This window comes from Schistocerca serialis, chromosome 1 (assembly GCF_023864345.2).
Source record: "Schistocerca serialis cubense isolate TAMUIC-IGC-003099 chromosome 1, iqSchSeri2.2, whole genome shotgun sequence".
Classification (NCBI taxonomy): domain Eukaryota; kingdom Metazoa; phylum Arthropoda; class Insecta; order Orthoptera; family Acrididae; genus Schistocerca; species Schistocerca serialis.
In genome coordinates this window covers 622,575,813-622,584,811 of record NC_064638.1, presented here as the reverse complement: position 1 = coordinate 622,584,811, position 8,999 = coordinate 622,575,813, and the positions used below count along the sequence as shown (strand labels likewise).

Genomic DNA, 8,999 nt, shown 5'->3' with positions numbered 1-8,999 from the left:
GTTGCACGTGTACTGATTCCAAGAAATACCGCTAGCTTCATATGGCATAATTTCAGCTGCTTCACTCTTACGAATGTTTATTAGCACGACGCGTTTCGTCAGTATGCTGCCATCATCATGTTGATTGCAGTTACATATACTTTACATTCATCAAGACCACACCTGGTCGGTCCGTAGGTATGTTTTGCAAGAGACTTGGCGTGCTCACTCCCTCTCTCGTGGACTGGCTGTCAGGTGGGGCGCCTACGTCAGCGCAGGCAAGGCGACCTGGTTTGTTTGCCCGCTGTGGCCTTGCAAGGTTGCCAGTCGGCGAGCGGTCTCCCTCTTGCGCAAGTCGCTGTGTTGGGCGCAGCCAGATTTGCATCGTAACGCCGCCTTCCGCCTTGCTGAATCGCTTTTATTGCTTCCATTGTCGTCTTCAAAGAACGCGTCACAGCACATGACGTTTTCTACGTGTGCCATTAGGAAGTGTGAACGGTGTTGCAGTTATTCGTTGGATGTATTCCAGTTCCAATCTCTATTTTCCTTTACAGTTTTTACCCTCTACAGCTCCTTCTAGCACCATGGACGTTATCCCTTGATGTCTTTATAAATGTCCTACCATCTTTAAGTCGGGCTCACGCACGCAACAAAAGCGTCGCCACAGCTAATGGCGTACTGCAGTTGCATGTGTGAACCCCCAGTTTTTAGTGACGCAACTTAAGAGACGCAACTTTTGTCATGCTACAAAAATTTCAGCAGAACTGTTCTTTGTTGCGCCACTTTCCTACCACCGCTGTTCCCTGGTGGCACTATTTAGAAACACGAGCATTCTGTCGCAGTTACCGGGGAGTAACTGCAGCTGTACTCCATTCGCTTTCAGTGCGTTTTTTGCCGGCCTGGGTGGCCGAGCGGTTTTAGGCGCTACAGCCTGGAACCGCGCGATCGCTACGGTCGCAGGTTCGAATCCTGCCTCGGGCATGGATGTGTGTGAAGTCCTTAGGTTAGTTATATTTAAGTAGTTCTAAGTTCTAGGGGACTGATGACCTCAGAAGTTAAGTCCCATAGTGCTCAGAGCCATTTGAACCATTTCAGTGTGTTTTTATTTATTTCTGAAAAAAGTGGTTGGCAGGTACACTTTCGCAGCTTCTGGAACGACAAGAACAGCAACCTATGTTTGATTTTCTGTAGCAGCAGTGTGTGTGTGTGTGTGTGTGTGTGTGTGTGTGTGTGTGTGAGGGGGGGGAGGGGCATTATTTGCAAAGCAATGACATATCCCATAATCTTAAAAGATTTTTGGATAAGTAAATAAACAAGCTTAATACATATAACCAAAAATGCAAAAGATTTTGGGCCAAGTGAATAAATAAACTGTTACCAAAAATGTTACCAAAAAAGCGAGTCACGAAAAGGTCGTGATTTGTGAGACCAGACATTCTATATATTGTGGATTATATGTAGAAAATAGCTCCAGAGTGTGATGTGACAGCTGTTAAACTTAAAACTAGTTATACATCAATGAATACAAGAAAATTCTAAAATTTGGGAAGAGTGGCGTGTCTGCAGGTGGTATTTATGTGTCAGTTGTTGGATAGTTTGCCACTGCAGACAGCATTTATGCCTCCGAATGTTATTTCTATTATAAATGTGTTTGTGGCTCTTGATTTACATCTGAGCGAAATCGTATTTTCGATTCCTACATGTGGATTTCGTCTTTCTTGTGTTTAACTCTTGTCACAGCTCAATAACCTGCACTATAACGCCCATTTCCGCTCGTATGATTTCAATTGACGCGATTCTGAAAGATGTGCAACTATGTAGAGTTTGTGACGTCCTGTATGAAAGACAGCTCAAAATGCCACAAAGGTGGCGCCACATTACATATGAAATACCAGGTCACTGATGTTTATGGGATCGGGACAGAAAAGAGACTGCGTTAGCTCATGCCTATTCCCCAAATAAAAATAACGACCCTGTAGAAATAAGTTTAGATGAAGGTGAGATTTGCCACTTTGGAAATTGATAGGAGTACACCAGATTATCAAACAAATCTGAAGTTTTGGTTCATGAAATTGGTTACGCATTATGGTTACAGCACACAGATGTTGATGGACCAATAATATATCTGTAATATAATGGATCACATTTGGAACTATCTCAAGATGATATCGATGATATTCATACTTTATACAGTAAAACACTAAAACAATCAATATCAAAATCTACTTCAGTTGTACCACCTGTTCGATGTAAACAGTTTAATCATGTCAAATTAAGAATTTCGATCACTTATTTAATCTAAATTGATTTTCATACGTTTTTATCGCAAGTTGATCTATACAGGTAATGATACAAAATCATACCTAATACCTAGTTGTTTAAAATTTTTACCACAAGACTTAGAAAAAGTAGATGGAATGTATCTCAGAGACCAAGTAGTGAGGTACTTCTATTTTTTTATCATATATGTGATGGATTTTCATACATTACAATCAGTTTCAGGATATCCTAAACCAGTATCTAGAACAAGATTACCTAAAAATTCTTTATTAAATGCTGTAGTTAACACATGTACAGAAAGAACATTTTTAATCTTTAATGATCTTTTCTGTGCGGAATAGAGTGAGTGTGACATTAAATATAAATAATTAGAGAATTTCTGGGGGTCCCTACCAGAATGAAATCTGTGATTAGGTACGTTAATGGATTATTGTATTTTTAAACGATGACACATTCTATGAAGATAATGAATTCACAAAAAAGTAGTTAGAGCAGGTACAACTGATTTATCAGTATTTTATATTAATTGTTATACAACATTTGCAGATGTAACAACTGTATTAAAAGGTACAGTACAAAAACTAGGAAATACTGCTTTTCGTTATTAAATTTTTTCTGTATAAATGGAAGCATCAGACAGTGGAAATCTAAAACGTGTAAACATTGTGCAGTTGAAAAGTCGATTACTAATTTTACTTAATAAAATATACAAAAAATGGTTATAGAATAATGTGTAGGCAATGTAAAAATGAGTATCAAGTAAGACTTTACAATGGTAAACGAATTTCTTGTGTTTATAGAAAAATAGTGGTATTGTAACACCCCACCCGTCACTTATCTGGTTTTGGCGTGTGTTCACCCCAACTAATTGACTAACAGATCAACAGAGAGTGCAAAACTGCCACAATATCGGATAACGCAAAAAAGTAATATGGGCCTGTGACTCCTGATTGAACTGCGGTGGCAGTGTTGACATTAATTTATACAGAATTGATCACTTTTAATTAAAAATGGATGCACATTGATGTTATATTCAGCTATTGAACACCAGATGCAAATGTTGAACATAAAATTAATTAAGAAAGTGACTTGGGATTTCAACTACTTGATTGAAAACAGATGCAGTCGATTAGCACAAATTTATTTTAACTCTCGACCTTCAATCATCACATTACAAGACTCCTATCAGGCAGTGGTAATAAATTGCGTTTGCACGGAGTAAAGCGCGATAACTCAAAAGTAATTCCTATCGGCTGACCGAGGCATAATGCGTAGTGCGAGAAGAATTCTACAATACACGGCCCATGAAACCCTCGTGGAAACTTTGCCGACGTGATCCAACAAATTAATCAGTGGCCGGACCAGGCGCAATATCACTGAATACAGCGTGGCGGAGCTTCGTTGTCGTGTGTACGTCGGCCAACCTCGTGGTGCTGCAAGGCTGCGCTCGTCTATTCACTCCTAGCTATCTTGCTCAGTACATAGCTGAACCAAAACTTTCATCTCCAATCTCAATCGTTACATTTGCTAATTCCTAAACTGCGGAGATGCTCACTCTTTCCCAGGCAAGCTGAGTAAAGAACGCCACATCTGCACTCTAGGCAAGCTGGGAACGGAAGACCTCTACGGAGGCTTCTCACAGTCCATTTTTCGCCTTGGTTTCCCCTCCAGCAAAATCACTTACGCCAATTGCAGCACAAGTCGCGTTAATTATGCGTCGCTTCCCAGTGCCGACCAATGCCTCACCTGGGAAGTGAACAAATTCCCACAAAATTTCCCTTCCTCTCAACTTCTGCTATTTTGCTCCTCCCAGGCCACCCATCAAGGTTAGGGTCTGCACAAACACCAATTTTTCCGGAATTCTGACTCCCAGGATAGTACTTCAAATTCCTTCGTCCTACGTTCCCATCGGAGGCCGGCGTATTTCATGCTGTCGCTCTTCACCTGATTTACTTCAGACTCTGTGGACCGTGAATTCAGCATGAAGTTGCTATAGTCACGAACAAGCCTATTTTGACCTCTGTTGACCGCTCCACTGTAGCTTTGCACGGCTTTCTCGCATGTTTCACAGAAAAGGGGACGACGGACATTTATCAACAGGCGTACAAGTTCTCTGTCTGCTTCCCGGTACACCAGCATGGATTCGGGGTCAGCCACCCACTCACTGTCACTCATCTTAAGGCGGCTGGAGGCTGCGCCGCATTACCGCTTTCTCAGAGCTTGAGCCGCCCTAAGCTGCCTATTGTATCTTCCCTTTGCCATTCCCCAGCCGGCCACAGTCGACTCTAAATGTTTTGGGGAGAACTAGAGTCCAGTAAATCGACTCGTTTCCACAAAGTTTTCATGTTGTGTGAATTACTTTAAAACCCTCAGCTGACATTAATTATTCCAATATGTCCATACTATACCCTGTACAAGATGCATTGTGCCTTGTCAGTCATTTTTTGTTCAGCCCTACTGTTCGCTCAACGTGAGTTAGGTGATCTTTAATGACATCATGTAAGGGGCATAGTTCTTGCCATACAGTATATACAGGGTGAGTCACCTAACATTACCACTGGATGTATTTCGTAAACCACATCAAATACTGACGAATCGATTCCACAGACCGAACATGAGGAGAGGGGCTAGTGTAATTGGTTAATACAAACCATAAAAAAATGCACGGAAGTATGTTTTTTAACACAAACCTACGTTTTTTTAAATGGAACCCCATTAGTTTTTTTAGCACATCTGAACATATAAACAAATACGTAATCAGTGCCGCTTGTTGCATTGTAAAATGTTAATTACATCCGGAGATATTGTAACCTAAAGTTGATGCTTGAGTATCACTGCTCTGCTGTTCGATCGTGTGTGTCGGAGAGCACCGAATTACGTAGGGATCCAAAGGGAACGGTGATGGTCCTTAGGTACAGAAGAGATTGGAACAGCACATTACGTCCACATGCTAACACTTTTTATTGGTCTTTTTCACTGAGGCATATGTACATTACCATGAGGGGCTGAGGTACACGTACACACGTGGTTTCCGTATTCAATTACGGAGTAGAATAGAGTGTGTCCCGACATGTCAGGCCAATAGATGTTCAATGTGGTGGCCATCATTTGCTGCACACAATTGCAATCTCTGGCGTAATGAATGTCGTACACGCCGCAGTACATCTGGTGTAATGTCGCCGCAGGCTGCCACAATACGTTGTTTCATATCCTCTGGGGTTGTAGGCACATCACGGTACACATTCTCCTTTAACGTACCCCACAGAAAGAAGTCCAGAGGTGTAAGATCAGGAGAACAGGCTGGCCAATTTATGCGTCCTCCACGTCCTATGAAACGCCCGTCGAACATCCTGTCAAGGGTCAGCCTAGTGTTAATTGCGGAATGTGCAGGTGCACCATCATGCTGATACCACATACGTCGACGCGTTTCCAGTGGGACGTTTTACGAGCAACGTTGGCAGATCATTCTGTAGAAACGCGATATATGTTGCAGCTGTTTGGGCCCCTGCAATGAAGAGAGGACCAATGATGTGGTCGCCAATGATTCCGCACCATACATTTACAGTCCACGGTCGCTGTCGGTCTACCTCTCGGAGCCAGCGAGGATTGTCCATGGACCAGTAATGCATGTTCCGTAGATTCACTGCCCCGTGGTTTGTGAAACCCGCTTCATTGGTAAACAGGTAGAACTGCAACGCATTCTCTGTTAATGCCCATTGACAGAATTGCACTCGATGATTAAAATCATCACCATGTAATTGCTGATGTAGCGACACATGAAACGGGTGAAAGCGGTGACGACGCAGTATGCACATGACACTACTTTGACTCAGTCCACCGGCTCTTGCAATGTCCCGTGTACAGGGTTATTACAAATGATTGAAGCGATTTCACAGCTCTACAATAACTTTATTATTTGAGATATTTTCACAATGCTTTGCACACACATACAAAAACTCAAAAAGTTTTTTAGGCGTTCACAAATGTTCGATATGTGCCCCTTTAGTGATTCGGCAGACATCAAGCCTATAATCAAGTTCCTCCCACACCCGGCGCAGCATGTCCCCATCAATGAGTTCGAAAGCATCGTTGATGCGAGCTCGTAGTTCTGGCACATTTCTTGGTAGAGGAGGTTTAAACACTGAATCTTTCACATAACCCCACAGAAAGAAATCGAATGGGGTTAAGTCGGGAGAGCGTGGAGGCCATGACATGAATTGCTGATCATTGCCTCCACCACGACCGATCCATCGGTTTTCCAATCTCCTGTTTAAGAAATGCCGAACATCATGATGGAAGTGCGGTGGAGCACCATCCTGTTGAAAGATGAAGTCGGCGCTGTCGGTCTCCAGTTGTGGCATGAGCCAATTTTTCAGGATGTCCAGATACACGTGCCCTGTAACGTTTTTTTCGCAGAAGAAAAAGGGGCCGTAAACTTTAAACCGTGAGATTGCACAAAACACGTTAACATTTGGTGAATTGCGAATTTGCTGCACGAATGCGTGAGGATTCTCTATCGCCCAGATTCGCACATTGTGTCTGTTCACTTCACCATTAAGAAAAAATGTTGCTTCATCACTGAAAACAAGTTTCGCACTCAACGCATCCTCTTCCATGAGCTGTTGCAACCGCGCCGAAAATTCAAAGCGTTTGACTTTGTCATCGGGTGTCAGGGCTTGTAGCAATTGTAAACGGTAAGATTTTCCAAACCGTCGGCTGTGGTACGTTTAGCTCCCTGTTTGCTTTATTCGTCGACTTCCGCGGGCTACGCGTGAAACTTGCCCGCACGCGTTCAACCGTTTCTTCGCTCACTGCAGGCCGATCCGTTGATTTCCCCTTACAGAGGCATCCAGAAGCTTTAAACTGCGCATTACCATCGCCGAATGGAGTTAGCAGTTGGTGGATCTTTGTTGAACTTCGTCCTGAAGTGTCGTTGCACTGTTATGACTGACTGATGTGAGTGCATTTCAAGCACGACATACGCTTTCTCGGCTCCTGTCGCCATTTTGTCTCACTGCGCTCTCGAGCGGTATGGCGGCAGAAACCTGAAGTGCGGCTTCAGCCGAACAAAACTTTATGAGTTTTTCTACGTATCTGTAGTGTGTCGTGATCATATGTCAATGAATGGAGCTACAGTGAATTTATGAAATCGCTTCAATCATTTGTAATAGCCCTGTACTCATATGTGGGTTCATGGCAACAGAAGCTAACACACCAACTGCACCTGCTTCTCCTGTGACGGGCCTGTTACGGACACGTTTGCGTGCTATGACCATACCTGTTGCATACAGTTGGCGGTAGATGTTTTGCAATGTGCGGCACGTTGGATGCTCTCTGGCCGGGTACCGTTCTGCATACGCCCTGCAGGCTTCAGCTGCATTTCGTCGACACTCGCCATAGATGAGTATCATCTCCGCCTTTTTAGAGTTCGAATACACCATGGACACAGTTCCTACAACACTACACTATCACAGACGTCTGGTAACACGGCGTACTACAGTTGGTCTGCGTGCAGAGACGAATGCAGAAAACAATAGCAGCAAGTGCTACATGTGGACACTGCGACAGCTAGACCAAACCACAACAGTGCACTACAGCCACACTCGTAAACACGGTCGTCATCGTAAACATGTCCCTGCAGATGCTGCTCGCCGACCGTGGCCCGTGTTTGTTACAACACGCAACTGAACGTCAGAGGTTTCAAGCATCAACTTTAGGTTACAATATCTCCGGATGTAATTAACATTCTACAATGCAACAAACGGCACTGATTACGTATTTGTTTATATGTTCAGATGTGCTAACAAAACTAACGTGGTTCCATTTAAAAAAGAAGTAGGTTTGTGTTAAAAAACATACTTCCGTGCATTTTTGTATGGTTTGTGTTAAACAATTACACTAGCCCCTCTCCTTACATTCGGTCTGTGGAATCGGTTCGTCAGTATTTGATGTGGTTTACGAAATATATCCAGCGGTAACGATAGGTGACTCACCCTGTATTAACATAAAACTCACAACGAATCCTGAATGGAGATCATTCGAAAATATCGTTGCAATGAAAAACGGTGGGCAACGGATGGAGACCGATAACACACAAATGGTTTTCATTGTCAAAAACTTAAAGAATTTGAAAATGAGATTGACTGATGCATTTAAATTTATACTTCTTCACCTGACAAACTTTCATCAAATATGGAAAAGAATCAAATGACAAATGTTAGAAAATATTTCCATGAAGATCGATTCAATTTAGTGATCAGAAAAAAGTGTCTAACCATATGATTGTATGGATTCTTAAAGAAAATTCAAAGACACGCAGCTTCCAGCAAAAGAAGAATTTTACAGAAATTGAATGAGTGTGAAATAAGTAATGAAGATCATAAACATACTAAATTAGTTTGGAAAAAAAATTAATATAAAAAATCTTGGTGAATATCATGATCTGTATCCAAAAAACAATGTTATGTTATTGGCTGATGTCTGGAAATCTTAGAAAAACTTGTATTAAAGCATTGGATTTTGATCCATCTTCATATTTTACAGCTCCAGGTTTATCTTGGGATGCAATTCTAAAAATGAATAAACAATCACTAGAATTATAACTTGATGACCGTATGGTGCTTATGGTTGAAAAAAGGAATAAGAGGTTTACATCTCAGTGTTGTGAAGGATGTATTAAACCAAATAATAAATATATGAAAGATTGGCTCCCAAAAATAGAACTGTACATGGAATTAAAG

The 8,999-nt window shown here is 42.1% G+C and overlaps 1 non-coding gene across 1 annotated transcript; it reads left to right on the top strand.

The window, feature by feature from the left end:
• The first annotated feature begins 876 nt into the window (after positions 1-876).
• On the top strand, positions 877-960 carry Trnas-gga (transfer RNA serine (anticodon GGA)). Its single transcript is given in 2 exon segments — positions 877-916; positions 926-960. It is a non-coding gene; the product is annotated as a tRNA-Ser (tRNA).
• Positions 961-8,999: the final 8,039 nt, after the last annotated feature.